The sequence below is a fragment of the Tursiops truncatus genome, chromosome 9, assembly GCF_011762595.2.
Source record: "Tursiops truncatus isolate mTurTru1 chromosome 9, mTurTru1.mat.Y, whole genome shotgun sequence".
Lineage (NCBI taxonomy): Eukaryota > Metazoa > Chordata > Mammalia > Artiodactyla > Delphinidae > Tursiops > Tursiops truncatus.
The window spans coordinates 93113264-93130483 of record NC_047042.1 but is presented as its reverse complement, the minus strand read 5'-3'; positions in this window follow the sequence as shown (position 1 = coordinate 93130483).

Below are 17220 nucleotides of genomic sequence, written 5' to 3'. Positions count from 1 at the left end.
GCCAGAGATTTCTGTGCATTAATTTTGTATCCTGCAACCTTACCAAATTCATTGATTAGTTCTAGTAGTTTTCTGGTGGCATCTTTAGGATTCTCTATGTATAGTATCATGTCATCTGCAAACAGTGACAGTTTTATTTCTTCTATTCGAATTTGTATTCCTTTTATTTCTTTTTCTTCTCTGATTGCTGTGGCTAGGACTTCCAAGACTATGTTGAATAAGAACGGCAAGAATGGACATCCTTGTCTTGCTCCTGATCTTAGTGGAAATGCTTTCAGTTTTTCACCATTGAGTATGAGGCTTGCTGTGGGTTTGTCATATGTGGCCTTTATTATGTTGAGGTAGGTTCCCTCTATGCCCATTTTCTAGAGAGTTTTTATCATAAATCGGTGTTGAATTTTGTCAAAAGCTTTTTCTGCATCTATTGAGATGATCATATGGCTTTTATTCTTCAATTTGTTAATATGGTATATCACATTGATTGATTTGCATATATTGAAGAATCCTTGCATCCCTGGGATAAATCCCACCTGATCATGATGTATGATCCTTTTAATGTGTTGTTGGATTCTGTTTGCTAGTATTTTGTTCAGGATTTTTTCATCTGTGTTCATCAGTGATATTGGTCAATAATTTTCTTTTTTTGTGATATCTTTTTCTGGTTTTGGTATCAGGGTAATGGTGGCTTTGTATAAGGAATTTGGGAGTGTTTCTCCCTCTGCAATTTTTTGGAAGAACTTGAGAAGGATCGGTGTTAGCTCTTCTCTAAATATTTGCTAGAATTCGCCTATGAAGCCATCTGGTCCTGGACTTTTCTTTGTTGGAAGATGTTTAATTACAGTTTAAATTTCATTACTTGTGATAGATCTGTTTATCTTTTCTAATTCTTCCTGGTTCAGTCTTGGAAAATTGTACCTTTCCAAGAATTTGTCCATTTCTTCATGGTTGTCCTTTTTATTGGCATATAGTTATTTGTAGTAGTCTCTTATAATCCTTTGTATTTCTGCAGTGTCAGTGGTGATTTCTCCTTTTTCATTTCTAATTTTATTGATTTGCGTCCTCTCCATTTTTTTCTTGATGAGTCTGGCTAAGGGTTTTCAGTTCTGTTTATCTTCTCAAAGAACCAACTCTTAGTTTTATTGATCTTTGCTACTGTTTTCTTCATTTCTATTTCATTTATTTCTGCTCTGATCTTTATGATTTCTTTCCTTCTACTGACTTTGGGTTTTCTTTGTTCTTTGTCTAGTTGTTTTAAGTGTAGGGTTAGATTGTTTGAGATTTTTCTTGTTTCTTGAGGTGAGATTGAATTGCTATTAATTTCCCTCTTAGCACTGCTTTTGCTGCAACCCATAGGTTTTGGATCATCGTGTTTTCATTGTCATTTGTTTCTATGTATTTTTTAATTTCTTCTTTGATTTCTTCAGTGACCTCTTGGTTATTTAGTAGTACACTGTTTAGCCTCCATATATTTGTGTTTTTTACAGTATTTTTTTCCTGTAATTGATTTCCAATTTCATAGTGTTGTGGTCAGAAAAGATGCTTGATATGATTTCAATTTTCTTAAATTTTCCAAGGCTTGATTTGTGACCCAAGATGTGATCTATCCTGGACAATGTTCCATGTGCACTTGAGAAGAAAGTGTATTCTGCCACTTTGGGGTGGAATGTTCTATAAATATCAATTAAATCTATCTGGTCTATTGTGTCATTTAAAGCTTGTGTTTCCTTATTTATGTTCTGTTTGGATGATCTGTCCATTGGTGTAAGGGGGGTGTTAAAGTCCCCTACTATTATTGTGTTACTGTTGATTTCTCCTTTCATGGTTGTTAGCATTTGCCTTATATATTGAGGTGCTCCTATGTTGGATGCATAAACATTTATAATTGTTATGTCTTCTTCTTGTATTGATCCTTTGATCATTATGTAGTGTCCCTCCTTATCTCTTGCAACAGTCTTTATTTTAAAGTCTATTTTATCTGATACGAGTACTACTACTCCAACTTTCTTTTGATTTCCATTTGCATGGAATATCTTTTTCCATTCCCTCACTTTCAGTCTGTATGTGTCCCTAGGTCTGAAGTGGGTCTCTTGTAGACAGCATAGATATGGGTCTTGTTTTTGTATCCATTCAGCCAGTCTGTGTCTTTTGGTTGAGGCAGTTATCCATTTATGTTGAAGGTTATTAGTGATATGTATGTTCCTACTACCATTTTCTTAATTGTTTTGGGTTTGTTTTTGTGGGTCTTTTTCTTCACTTGTGTTTCTGCCTAGAGAAATTTCTTCAGCATTTGTTGTAGAGCTGGTTTGGTGGTGCTGAATTTTCTTAGCTTTTGCTTGTCTGAAAAGCTTTTGTTTTCTCCATCAACTCTGAATGAGATCCTTGCTGGGTAGAGCAATCTTGGTTGTAGGTTTTTCTTTCATCACTTTAAGTATATCCTGCCACTACCTTCTGGCCTGCAGAGTTTGTGCTGAAAAATCAGTTTATAACCTTATGGGGGGGATTCCTTTGTATGTTTTTTTTTGGTTTTCCCTTGCTGCTTTTAATAGTTTTTCTTTGAATTTAATTTTTGTTAGTTTGATTAATATGTGTCTTGGTGTGTTTTTCCTAGGGTTTATCCTGTATGGGACTCTCTGCTTCCTGGACTTTGGTGACTATTTCCTTTCCCATGTTAGGGAAGTTTTCGACTACAATTTCTTCAAATATTTTCTCAGACCCTTTCTTTTTCTCTTCTTCTTCTGGGACCTCTATAATTCGAATGTTGGTGTGTTTAGTGTTGTCCCAGAGGTCTCTGAGATTTCAATTCTTTTCATTCTTTTTTCTTTATTCTGTTCCTTGGCTGTTATTTCCACCATTTTGTGTTCCAGCTCCCTTATTCGTTCTTCTGCCTCAGTTATTCTGTTATTGATTCCTTCTAGTGTATTTTTCATTTCAGTTATTGTATTGTTTATCTCTGTTTGTTTGTTCTTTAGTTCTTCTAGATCTTTGTTAAACATTTCTTGTATTTTCTCAATCTGTGCCTCCATTCTATTTCTGAGATTCTGGATCATCTTTACTATCATTACTCTGCATAGTTTTTCAGGTAGATTGCCTATCTCCTCTTCATTTATTTGGTCTTGTAGGTTTTCACCTTGCTCCTTCATCTGTGACATATGTTTTTGCCATCTCTCCTTTTTTTTTTTTAATGAGTGGGATTGTGTTCCTGTCTCAATGGTTGTTTCGTCTGAGGCTTCCAACAGTGGAGTCTGTAGGTTGTTGGGTAGAGCTGGGTCTTGGTGCTGAGATGAGGACCTCCATGCAACCTCACTCTGATGAATATTCCCTGGGGTCTGAGGTTTTCTGTTGGTCCAGTGGTTCGGACTTGGAGCTCCCACTGCAGGAGCTTCAGCCCAACCCCCAGCTCATGAACCAAGATCCCACAAGCCGCGTAGGTGGCATAAAAAAAAAAGAGAACAATAACAAAGTAAAAAAAAAAATTAGACTACAAAACTAACAGGTATGTTAGAAAGAATCTAAAAATAAAAATATAGATGAATCAACAAGCAGAAAGTACATCAGTACCACAATAGTATAAAAGAGGAGGAGGAAAAAGAAAAAAAAAGCCGGGGGGGAGGCCTTAGCTGTGGAGGGTGGGGCCTAAGCAAGGGTGAGGTTTGGATGGTGGGCGGGGCCAATGCTCAGGACCCACAGGGCTGGAAAAGGCCCTGGAGGCTGTGGGGAGTGGGGCTTAGGCTCAAGGAACAGAAGGGTTCCAGGCATGCCCCCCACCCTTGGGCTCAGAGGGCGGGGGACCTCACCTGGGAGCCCAGCAGGCTTCCTGGGTTCAAGTGGGCAGGGCATTCACCCTCCTCTCCTCTCCTGCTCACCTGATCCCGGAGGGCCTCTCCCGCCTGCCTCTCCTGATCTCCCCGGCCTCAGGGGTGCCGATCCTGTCTGGTTTCCACTTATCCTCCCTCCTTGATCTCCCCATGTCCTACCAGTTCACTTGGGGGCTCCTCCCGTTTCCTTGGGTGTCAGGGTCCCCCACCAGCGGCCAGCAGGTGCCCTAGTTGTGGGGAGACACTAACTTGGCATCTTCCCACACCGCCATCTTGACTCCGTTCCTGGCATACTCTTTTGAAGACAAAGACTTTTGAGAGCTGAAGTCAGTATGGCCAAGACTACAAATTAAAGTTCCAGGGAGCAAGGGTCATTTCAAGGTTAAGGGTTCTCAAAGTCCAGGAGAGGATTTATTTCATCAGACAGAGTTTAGGAGTCCACAAGTGGGAACAGGGCTGAGGTCTAGAGCTAGGGATGGTGAAAGAGAGGCAGTATGCCAAGTTCAGAGGCTACCAATGAGCACAAGATCCTACCTGTCTTCTGGGCATGTGCTGAGTCTCCTCCTTGAACCTATCAGTGTCATGCCTGGCTTCCAAGCCCTTCAAGGGTGCTCTGAGAAAGAGTCTGGCATGTGCCCTGGTGGAAAGAAGGCTTGTCCCAGATTCCAATGCTGATATTGTGCTCTCATGCCCACAGCCTCCTCATCTCCTGCATCATGAACTGGCACATGATAATCTCTGGGCTTACTGTAGTTGTGCTTAAAATTGTTGGAATGACCTTATTTCTGCTTTATTGTGAGTATTTGATCAACTTCTTACCCCAACTCATATTGTTTTGTTCTTTGACTCTTCTCTCAGAATGCAGGGTTGAATATAAAGGTTAAATGCCCAGGTCTTTCCAGCTGAGGGCAACTGACTGCCCTTCTCACTCCCCGACACACACAATGGGTCAGGTTCCTTGGTCTACCTTGGAGACGTAGATAGAACGGACCAGTGTCTGACGGTTAGAACCCCACATAAAGCTTTTGCCACTAGAGTATTAGTTGGGTAATCTGAGCTGAAGTACTCAGCAGTGCTTGTTATAGTTGCTAAAATTTGAAAATACAGCTCCAGTCCAACCCAATGATAAGCTCTGGGAAGAACTACATTAAAGGTAATAGGATTTTACTGAGCAAGATATTTTCCTTTATGTACACAGAAACTAATTCATCCAAATGTTCAGAAAAAGAGGCCTCATCTCAAAAGATTTTACTGCAATTGCAGCAAGTAAAATTTTCTCCAGCCTCAGAAGCCAGTGGGGAAAATAAATGAGGAAGGAAATGTGATTTGGAGGCAGCAGTTGGATAAGAGGTATCTACCATATGACCCAATCTAAAGGTGCAATTCCTACCACATAAGAGAGCGGGAAGAAAATATGGATGTGAATGACTAAAAATATTCACAGAAAACACATGCACATCTTGACTGACCTGAGTCAGAGAGTTCAACATGTCACGTTAACACGTGTCACAGTGCCCTAGCAGCCTCACGGTGACGTCTGTCTGTTACGTATATTGTGCAGCCACCTCTGGGGCTGAGCCAACAGCTGATTTTCTTTTCAGTCCCACAGATTTTTTTTTTTTTTTTTTTTTTTTTGCGGTATGCGGGCTTCTCACTGTTGTGGCGTCTCCCGCCGCAGAGCACAGGCTCTGGACGCGCAGGCTCAGCGGCCATGGCCCACGGGCCCAGCCGCTCCGCGGCATGTGGGATCTTCCCTGACCGGGGCACGAACCCGTGTCCCCTGCATCGGCAGGCGGACTCTCAACCACTGCGCCACCAGGGAAGCCCTCAACAGCAGTGTTTATTACATCCATGTTATGTTTTTTGTGGGGGGGGGGGCAGGGCAAGATAAGGCTAATTTTATTTATTTTTTTATATAGCAAGTTTTTATTAGTTATCTATTTTATACATATTAGTGTATATATGTCAGTCCCAATCTCCCAATTCATCCTACCACCACCACCTACACCCCACTTTCCTCTCTTGGTGTCCCACTACTGGGCATATACCCAGAGAAAACCATAATTCAAAAAGACACATGCACCCCAATGTTCATTGCAGCACTATTTGCAATAGCCAGGTCATGGAAGCAACCTAAATGCCCATTGACAGATGAATGGATAAAGAAGATGTGGTACATATATACAATGGAATATTACTCAGCCATAAAAAGGCACGAAATTGGGTCATTTGTAGATATGTGGATGGACCTAGAGACTGTCATACAGAGTGAAGTTAAGTCAGAAAGAGAAAAACAAATATCGTATATTAATGCATATATGTGGAATCTAGAAAAATGGTACAGATGAGCCGGTTTGCAAGGCAGAACTAGAGACACAGATGTAGAGAACAAACATATGGACATCAAGGGGGCAAAGCGGTGGGGGGCTGGGGGTGGTGGTGAGATGAACTGGGAGATTGGGATTGGCATGTATACACTAATATGTATAAAATAGATAACTAGTAAGAACCTGCTGTATAAAAAAATTTTTTTTAATTCTTTAAAAAAAAAAGATACTGGCTATAATTCCCTATTCTATACAATAGACAACAATTGTATAGAACAATTGATATACAACAATATATCCTTGTTGCTTATTCATTTCAAACACAGTAGTCTGTATCTGTTAATCCCATACCCTTAATTTTCCCCTCCCCCCTTCTGTCTCCCCTCTGGTAACCACTAGTTTGTTTAGTATATCTGTGAGTCTGTTTCTGTTTTGCATATACATTCATTTGTGTTATTTTTCAGATGCCACATATAAGTGACATCACATAGTATTTGTCTTTCTCTGATTTATTTCCCTAAGCATAGTATTCTCTAGGTCCATCCATGTTGCTGCAAATGGCAGAACTTCATTTTTTTATGGCTGAGTAATATCCCATTGTATATATGTACTGCATCTTCTTTATCCATTCATCTGTTGATGGGTACTTGGGTTGCTCCCATATCTTGGCTATTGTAAATAATGCTGCTATGAACACTGGGGTACATGTATCTTTTTAAATTAGTGTTTTCATTTTTTTCTGGATATATACCCAGGAGTAGAATTGCTGGATCATATGATAGTTTTATTTTTAGCTTTTTGAGGAACTCCATGTTTTCCACACTGGCTGCACCAACAGTGTATAAGAGCTCCCTTTTCTCCACATCCTCTCCAACATTTGTTATTTGTACATTTTTTGATGATAGCCATTCTGACCGGTGTGAGGTGATATCTCATTGTGGTTTTGATTTGCATTTCTCTAATACTAATACTGACTATCTTTTCATGTGCCTGTTAGCCACCTATATGTCTTCTTTGGGAAAACGTCTATTCAGGTCTTCTGCCCATTTTTTGATTGGGTTGTTTTTTCGGTATTGAGTTCTATGAGCTGCTTATAATCATGTGGAAATTTCCAAAATTATTTAGAATTTAAACAATAGTGAAAATGGCGCATATCAAAGATGATGGATAGAAAACCCACAAGAACATATACATAAATTACTAGAAATAGTAAGAGAATATAGCAAAGCAACAAACTATTAAATCAACTTATGAATACCAATTGCATTTCCATCATCATCAATAAACAGAAAATATAATTTTATGCAAGTACGTCAATTAAAATGATAGAAAAATATAAAGCACTTTAGGAATAAACTTAATAAGATATGTACAAGACATGAATGCAGATAATATAAAACTCTTGAAATGCATCGAAGGGAAACATAAATAGAGAGCTATCTCAGATCCATGGCTAGGAACAATCAATATCAGAAAATATCAATACTTTGCAACTGATATAAAAAGTCAAAGCAATTCCAAATAAATCCCACTAGAGTTTTTCATAGAACTTGACAAGTTGATTTTTAAATTTATGTAAAAGAATTTCTAAGCATTCCTGATGAAGAATAAGATGGCTGGCCAACCATATCACACATCACAAATTATGATAAAGTCATAACTATTAAGGCATTGTGGTCTATAATAAATAAACCAATGGAACAGCAACAAGAGCCCAGAAACAGACCCATATACAGATGGAACTTTGATAGATGACAGAACAGGTGTTGCAGATCAGTGGGGAAAGAAGGGACCATTGACAAATGATATTTGGATATTTAGCTTACTATCTTTAAAAAATGAAATTGGATCGCTACTTCACATCATTCACAAAAATCAAATCTAAATTATATGAAAATTTAAATATGAAAATCAAAGCTTTAAAATCTTTAGAAGTAAATATAAAGGAATATCTTTCTGATCTTGTGGTCATAAAAGATATTTTCAACTTGGCACAATGCTCAATAACCACAAAGACGGATAATTCAAGTTTTAAAGTGAATTATCTTGAAGTTAAGAGTTCTTATTCATCAAAATACACCATAAAGAGAAGATCAAGCCACAGAGTGGAAGATATTTTCAACATATATAACTGACAAACAAGTAATATCTAGAGCATTTATAGAAGTCCTATGAAGCAATATTTTTAAAATTTAATACACAAAATTTTCAAAAGACATAAAAGAGTTGTTCCCAAAAGAAACATTATTGTCAGAAGGAGAAGGAAGAGGAGGATGAGGGCGGAGGATGTTAATCATCACTACTAGTAAAGGTAATAAAATTAAAATGATAATAAGATATTTGACACTTAATCAGCAAAAAAATTAAAAAGCTTGACAATACCCAGTGTTGGAAGAACTCATAAATTGCTGGAGGGTGTGTAAAAGTGAACATTTGCATGCTCTTATGACCCAGCAATTCCACTCCTAACTATATGCTCTAGTTATATACCAAGAGGTGTACTTACAGATATAAACCGATATGTGAATATACCAATACACACACACACACACACACACACACACACACACACACATATACAGAATATGTATCACAGATATATACACAAGAATACTTTCTAAGGTACGTGGTACAAGTACATTTACAGTAACACTGTTCAAAATAGCAGTAAACTAGAAATAACTCAAATGTCTGTCAAGAAAAGAACCAGTGTGAATTCACACTGAAATATAATACAGCAATGAAAAATAAAATACCGTCACATCTAACAGTTTTAGATGAATCTTAAAAACATTAAGAACAATTCGCAGGTCTATTTTTATATGTATGTAAGATATTATTTTATAACATAAAACTTTTTCCTTTCCGGACACGTTAAACATAAGAACGTGTAGTTAAGTTTTATCCAAGTAGCTGGGCTCCCCCTCACCATCAGATCATTATGATTTCCTGACCAGCACAAGTTTTTTAGAATTTCCACAAGGAGCATTGAGCCCCAGCCTTGAAGCCTTAACAGAGTAGATTGCTCCCCATCACTTACGGTAAGAAGCAGTGTGCTGCCGTTATCACCCACTGAGAAGCAATCAGAGTCCCCATATAGGACTGGTAACTGGATTTCAGGTATAATAAATAGAAAAGATGACTTAGGTCTTCAGTGTCTTCAATAACAAATGAGATAACACCTGAAACACAGAGAGGGGAGAATCAGGGATACAACCCAGCTGATTAATGGAAACTTGGTGTGGTTATGGAGATTTCAAGACACCAGTGTCCAATAATATCAATATTTACCACATTAATCACTTAGTCTACCATGTGGTACTAGAGTTCCATACTGCACAAACACTGTACTAAGCACTTTAGGTACTTTTAAAATGTTTTTTAATTTTCACAGGAAAAATTAAAAAAAACCCTGGGGTGGATACATTTTATATTATTTTACAGAGTAAAAGCTTAACATTAGGAGACTTACTTAAAGCCATACAACTAGTGAATGATGGTTGGTTCAAGGATTCTGATTTCAGTCTATTTGATCCTAAATCCCATGTATGTACTTCTCCTCGACATGGCCTCCCTGCTTCCCCTCACCCTGTCTGCAGCTTTCCAGAATAGCTTAGCTCATTTCCAATCTCCCAAAGGCTCAAGGCTTCTTGGTTCTATCCATAGTCACAGCAATGCAGCCTTTCCTACAGCTCCCTGACTTTTCCTACTAGTGAATTGCAGGGATGCTCTGAGACTAGTCATCATGACTCCAACAGCAATAAATTCATTAATTAAATAAAAAATAAAAACTTTAATTCTGGCATGAAAACATAGGGAGAGATACTTTGTACTGATGGGCACTTAAATATAAAATAGTACTTATTCTCTGGAAATAGGTACCTGGATTCAAATTCTAGCTCTATCTTTACTAGTAGCGTGAACTTGAACAAATTATGTAAATCTCTATATCTTGATTTCCTTATTTGTACACTGAAATCATAAATGAACTTCTCACTTAAGGCGATTGTGAAGATTAAATGTGTTAATATATGTAAGTAGCTTGGAGGAATGTTTGGCATATAATGTATTCAATAAATGTTATTTCTTACTAAGGCAGTTTCAAGAACATTTTTATGTTGATAAAGTGCAAAATAATGCTCAGAAAAAAGACATAGACAGAGCCTCTCCATGACCCACCAAATAACTAAACGTCAGATATTGCCTGACACCTCCCTTCTTGGCCTTACTGCTGTTTCTTTACCAGTGATAGCTCTAGCCCTAATATAATCCTCCTAGCTCCTAAATAAAACTTTTGAGGTACCCAGTTAGGGTTGGGGGACCCCAATTAGGATTAGGATGTTCCCTCTTCTCAACTGCATCTAATTCTGAACTGACCCCATTTCTGTAACTCCATCTTCAGAATTATCCAGCACAAGCTCAAACCCTGTAAGACACCCCTTCCAACTCCCCCTTAACTGGGACACTTCTGAGGTTCTCTGGAGTGTGTTCCCCCGGATGCATAAAGCAAAATAAATCTCACTTTAAAAAAATTACTGGTTAGTGGGTTCAACAAGTTAGATCAAATCTTGCTTTCTCCAGTTTAGGAAAGGACAGAGGAAAATATAAAACTATTAATTTTTTAAAAATCTATGTTCTAATCGGGGCTTCTCTTGCTAAGTCAATTTATATTTCTGGGTCTATTGGTTTTCCATCTATACACATGACATAGTAGAGGAACAATGACTTGTACAATATCCCCAGCACTTAGCACAATGTCTAGAGCATAGTAGAAACTCAATACATATATATTATACAAATGAATTAATGAGATTAGAACTCACTTTGTGTGCAGGGGTCCCCTGGAAGGCTATGAATTAATGCAATGGTTTTATGGATTCACATGTGAAGCAAGCGTCATCAGAAGACTAAAAGTTAATATTATGCACATATATGCATGTACTTTTTTCCAAATCTATATATGCATGCATTTGCTTTTTTAATTTACTGAATACTTATATGTACCAGGAAATATTGATATATTGGATGTTAAATATAAAGGGGTATCCAAGACAAAAGTAGACTTTGTCTTCATGAAGTGAGGGAGGTAGACAATAAGCAAATTGTGATGAGACAATAAAAAAACAAATTGTGATGAGACAGTAACAGTGTTTTATGAGAAAGAATAATAAGGGCAGTAAATGAAAAATCTAATTTACTTTGGTTGGCAAAGAAGTACTTGCTGGGAAAGTGACAGTTAATCTGAGACATAAAAGATGAGAAAAAACAGCCATGGGAAGGTTAGGGTAAAGAGTTTCCCAAGAGAGGAAATGCATGTGCAAAGGCTCAAAAATGGGGAAGAACTAGGAGTGCTCAGGAATCTGAAAAGAACCAGTGAGACTGAAGCCTAGAGAGCAAGAAAAATATTGGCCTAAGGTGAGCCTGGAGAGGAGGCAGGGACCTCATCAAGCAGGGCTTCAAAGCTATAGTCAGGAATTTGTATTTTATTCTAAGTGTAATAGAAAATTTTGAAGAATTTGATGTATGGGAGTGATATGATCCTATTATATTTTTAAAACATCACTTGCTTCCGATTAGACACAGGGTTAAAAAAGGCAAGAGTAGAAACAGGTTTATTGAAGTAGACCTAGCAAAAAGTGATGTGGCTTGTGTTACTGCGGCAGCAATGAAGATGGAGAAGGTCAGATAAGTAGATGGATATGAGACCTATTTCAAAAGTAGAGTGGACGGGAAATCCAGTTAAATACTATTTTGATAATAAAATACAAATTGCTTTAGCATGTATAATTAATTCACCTTTTTGTTATATAAGTTTTTAATAACATCATAAAAAGACTCAAGGGCTTCCCTGGTGGCACAGTGGTTGAGAATGCAGGGGACACGGGTTCGAGCCCTGGTCTAGGAAGATACCACATGCCGCGGAGCAACTGGGCCCGTGAGCCACAACTACTGAGCCTGCGCGTCTGGAGCCTGTGCTCCGCAACAAGAGAGGCCGCGACGGTGAGAGGCCCGCACACCTCGATGAAGAGTGGCCCCGGCTTGCCACAACTAGAGAAAGTCCTTGCACAGAAACGAAGACCCAACACAGCCAAAATAAATAAATAAAAAATTAATAAAATTCCTACCCCCAACATCTAAAAAAAAAGGCTCACAATATTTTAAGACTAAAAGGGGTTCTCATGCTCAAAAAGGCTGAGAACCACTGGCATAGGTAGTATTCTCATTCCTTCTTACTCTAAGCTCTTCCAGTACATAAATCTAACTCTTATTTAACTCCCATCATCTATCCCTGATTCCAGACCATCTCTCACTAGCTTCTAAGTCTGCACTACCACTAGATCCAACTTATCTCTAGCAATAAGATATCCAGGGTCCCTTGAAGCCACTGGGACTTCCAAGGAAAGGTGAAGAACAGATCTTCTACTAATTAAGACTGAGTTATGTACCTGGCTGAGCCCCCCAACTAAATATTGGTCATATACTCTAAATGTGTCCACGTTTTTTTCCACCAAAGCCCTGATGCCCTGTGACCCAAGGTACTGTGTCACTCTTAACAGAGCTTTATAAAGTCACTGATTCTAAGAACTCATTATAAACTTATATACATTGACTCTTTTCCCCCCTCCATTTCTTATCAGACACTGCCTGTTTTTACTTCCTTCTCTACCCAAGTTAGATTCCTTTATTTATCATTTCAACCATGCTCTTATTCTTTGGAACTCCCTTGTCCTAACACCCTTGAGCCATACTTCAAATGGCCAAATCTTAACTCCATTTTAATGCACCTATATGCCTTCACTGTATCTGTAGCTTTAACTCTCTTAATTTCTCATAGAACACATTAACTACACCCTCCTCTTAGAAACAGACTCCCCTGACTTGTATAAAATCACATTTTTATTCCCTCCTGACTCTTAAGGTACTTCACTGGTCTCTCATCTTCTACCCTCCAAAACATGAAAGCTCAACTTACAGTTGATCCAAGATGGAGTAGCCCCATTCCTCCCAGCTCCTCCCTTTTACAACTAAAAGAACCCTGCACAACAAACACAACAAACAAACATAGACTCAAAGTTGACAAGAAGGAAGTGTACTGCCTAGAAAACTGGGGACTTAAGGAACAACATGGCAGTAACTTCCCTGTGTTTACCTTTTATTTATATCTCCAAAGATCCAGGACAGGGCACAGGAGCAGCCCACAACCCAGAACCTCCAACAGACAAAGACAAAAAAACAAACAAACAGCAAAAAAAAAAAACCCAAAAACGACCTCTAAGTAAAAACCTGCTGCTCCTAGTTACAGGAAAGGGAAAAGGGTGGTCTAACAGGACGTCTTATGGACAATACCCACCCTACTCTCACCAAACAACAAAGGAAAAAATGCCCACACACCATGGCTTCACCAGGGCTGAGCAGGCAGCTCATCTTCTATCCCCAATCCCAGTGGAAGCAGGCTTCCTGTTAGACCACCTTTTCCCTTTCCTGTAACTAGGAGGAGGTGTTTACTAAAGGCTCTAATGGATAAAGGAGGCAGCATGCAATCACAGAAGGGGAATATAAGTAGAAAATTGGAAATCTCAAGAAAGAACCAAAAAGAAACGTTAAAAGTAAAAAACACTAACAGAAATATGCCTTTGATAGGTTTATTAGTAGACTGGACATGGCTGAGGAAAGAATCTTTGAGCTTCCACATGTATCAATAGAAACTTCCAAAGCTGAAAAAAGAGAACAAAGACTGAAAAAGACAGAACAGAATATCCCCAAACTGTGAGACAACTATAAGATGTGTGACATATGCATAACGAGAATACCAGAAGGAAAAGAGAGAAGGGAACAGAGGAATATCTGTAATAATAATAACTGAGAATTTCCTCCAAATTAATGACATATCAAATCACAGATCCAGGAAGCTCAGAGAACACCAAGCAGGATAAGTACCAAGAAACTACACTTAGACATATCACTTTCAAACTACAGAAAATCAAAGATAAAGAAAGAATCCTAAAAGAAGCCAGAGAGAAAAAACACCTTACCTATGGAGGAACAAAAAGAAGAAGAATTATATCCAACTTCTCCTCAGAAGTCATGCAAACAAGAAGAAAGTGGAGAAAAATATTTGAAGTATTGAGAGAAAATAAACACCAACCTAGAATTCTGTACCCTGTGAAATTATCCTTCAAAAGTGAAGGAGACATACTTTGTCGACAAACAAAAATTAAGGGAATTTGTTGCCAGTAGACCTACCTTGAAAGAAATGTTAAAATAAAATCTATAAGAGAAGGAAAATAATATACAACACAAACTCAGATCTACATAAAGAAAGGAAGAGCATTAAAGATGAAATAAGCAAAGGTAAAAAACTTTTTTTCTATTTTTCATAGTAATTAATATCTATTACATCATAATAGATAACAGCTTGCTTAAAATAATAGTAGCAACTATGTATTCAATTATGTATGCTTACATATACACATATATATGTGAAATGACAGCAATGATATAAGGGACAGGAGGGAGGAACTAGGATTACTTTGTTACTATAAGGTACTCCACACGACCTGTGAACCGGCATAATGTTATCTGAAAGTGGACTAGGATTAGTTGCAAATGTATATTGCAAGCTCTGGGGCAACCATATAAAAATAGGAAAGTATAAAGAAGAGAAGTATAACTGATATGCTAAGAAAGGAGAGAAACTGGAATCATATAAAATGCTCAGTTAAAACCACGAAAGGCAGAAAAAGAGTGGAAGACAAAAACAAACATTCTTATTATTGTTAATAAGAAACAGTAACAAATATGGTAGATATTAATCCAACTACATCAATAATCACTTTTGAATGTCAATGGTCTAAATGCACCAATTAAAAGATGGAGATTGTCAGAGTGGATTAAAATATAAGACTCAACTATATGTTGTCTACAAGAAACCCACTTTAAATGTAAAGATGCATATAGATTAAAATTAAATGGATGGATAAAGATATATCATACTAAGACTAATCAAAAGAAAGCAGGAATAGCTATACTGATTTGAGACAGAGCAGACTTCAAAGCAAGGAAAGTTACCAGATAAAGAGGGGCATTATATTATGATAAAGGCGTCAATTATCCAAGAAGACATAACCACTCTCAATGTGCATGTGCCCAATGAGAGAGCCTCAAATTATATGAGGTAAAAACTGATAGAACTGAAAGGAGAAATAGTTGAATCCACTATCATAGCTGGAGACTTCAACACCCCTCTATCAGAAATGGACGGTTCCTCATCAACAGACAAATGGATAAAGAAGATGTGGTACATATATACAATGGAACATTACTCAGCCATAAAAAGGAACGAAATTGGGTCATTTGAGGAGACACGGATAGACCTCGAGACTGTCATACAGAGTGAAGTAAGTCAGAAAGAAAAAACAAATATCGTATATTAACGCATATATGTGGAATCTAGAAAAATGGTATAGATGAACCAGTTTGCAAGGCAGAAATAGAGACACGGACGTAGAGAACAAACATATGGACACCAAGGTGGGGGGTGGGATGAATTGGGAGGTTGGGATTGACATATATACACTGATATGTATAAAATAGATAACTAGTGAGAACATGCTGTATAGCACAGGGAACTCCACTGCGCTGTACCGTAGAAACTAACACAACATTGTAAAACAACTATACCCCAAATTTTAAAAAAAGAAAGAAATGGATGGTTCCTGAAGGCAGAAAATTAATCAGGACATAGTTGAACTCAACAGCACCTTCAATCAACTGGATATAGTAAAAAAAATTACAGAATACTTTATGCAAAAACAGCAGAATATATATTTTTTTCAAGCTCACATGAAAAATTCATCAAGATAGACCACATTCTGTGTCATACAAGACACATAATAAATTTAAAAGAATAGGAAACATACAGTGTCTGCTCTCAGGCCACACTACAATTAAATTAGAAATCAGTAACAGAAAGATAGCTAGAAAATCCCAAAATACATGGGGATTAAACAACTTACTTACAAATAACACATGGGTCAAAGAAATCTCAAAAGGAATTTAAAAATATTTTAACTAAATTAAAATTAAAACACAATTTACCAAATTTGAGGATGCAGGAAAAACAGTGCTGAGAAGGAAATTTTTAGCATTGGAGGTATATATTAGAAAAGAAAAAAAAGATCTAAAGTCAATAATATGTTTCCACCTTAGGAAGCTAGAAAAAGTAGAGCAAATTAAATCCAAAATAAGCAGAAGAAAAGATATTACAATATTATAATAATTAGAGCAGAAATCAAAGAAAATGAAAATAAGAAATAGAGAAAATCAACAAAACCAAAAACTGGTTCTTTGAAAAGATCAGAAAAATCAATAAGCCTTAGCCAATATAACCAAGAATAAAAGAGAGAGGACACAAATTACTAATATTAGAAGTGAAAGAGGAGATATCACTACCAACCCCATGGACAGTAAAAGGACCATAAAGGAATACTATAAACAACTCTATGCCTGCAAACATGAAAACCTAGATGAATTCTGTGAAAAACATAATCTGCCAAAACTCAAACAAGAAGAAACAGACAAAAATACACTTATATCTATTAGAGACATCGATTAAACAATAACCTTCCAAAACAGAAAACACTGGGCCCAGATGAGCTCAGTCATGAATTCTACCAAACATTTAAGTAAGGAATTATACCAATTCTCTGCAACCTCTTTCAGAAGATAGAAGCAGAGGGAATATTTCCTAAATCATTCTATTAGGCCAGCATTATCCTAATAACAAAAACAAAGTCATTACAAGAAAACTACAAAAAAATCCCTCATGATCATAGATGCAAAAATCCTCAACAAAACATTAGCAAATCAAATCCAACAATGTATAAAAAACATTATACATACACTACGACCAAGTGGGATTTCTGCTAGGTATGCAAGACTGGTTCAACATTTGAAAATCAATTAGGAGCTTCTTCCCTATGTTTTCTTCTAGGAATCCCATGGTTTAAGTATTTAATTCATTCTGAGTTAATTTTTGTGAGTGGTGTAAGATAGCGTTCCCATTTCATTTTTTTGCA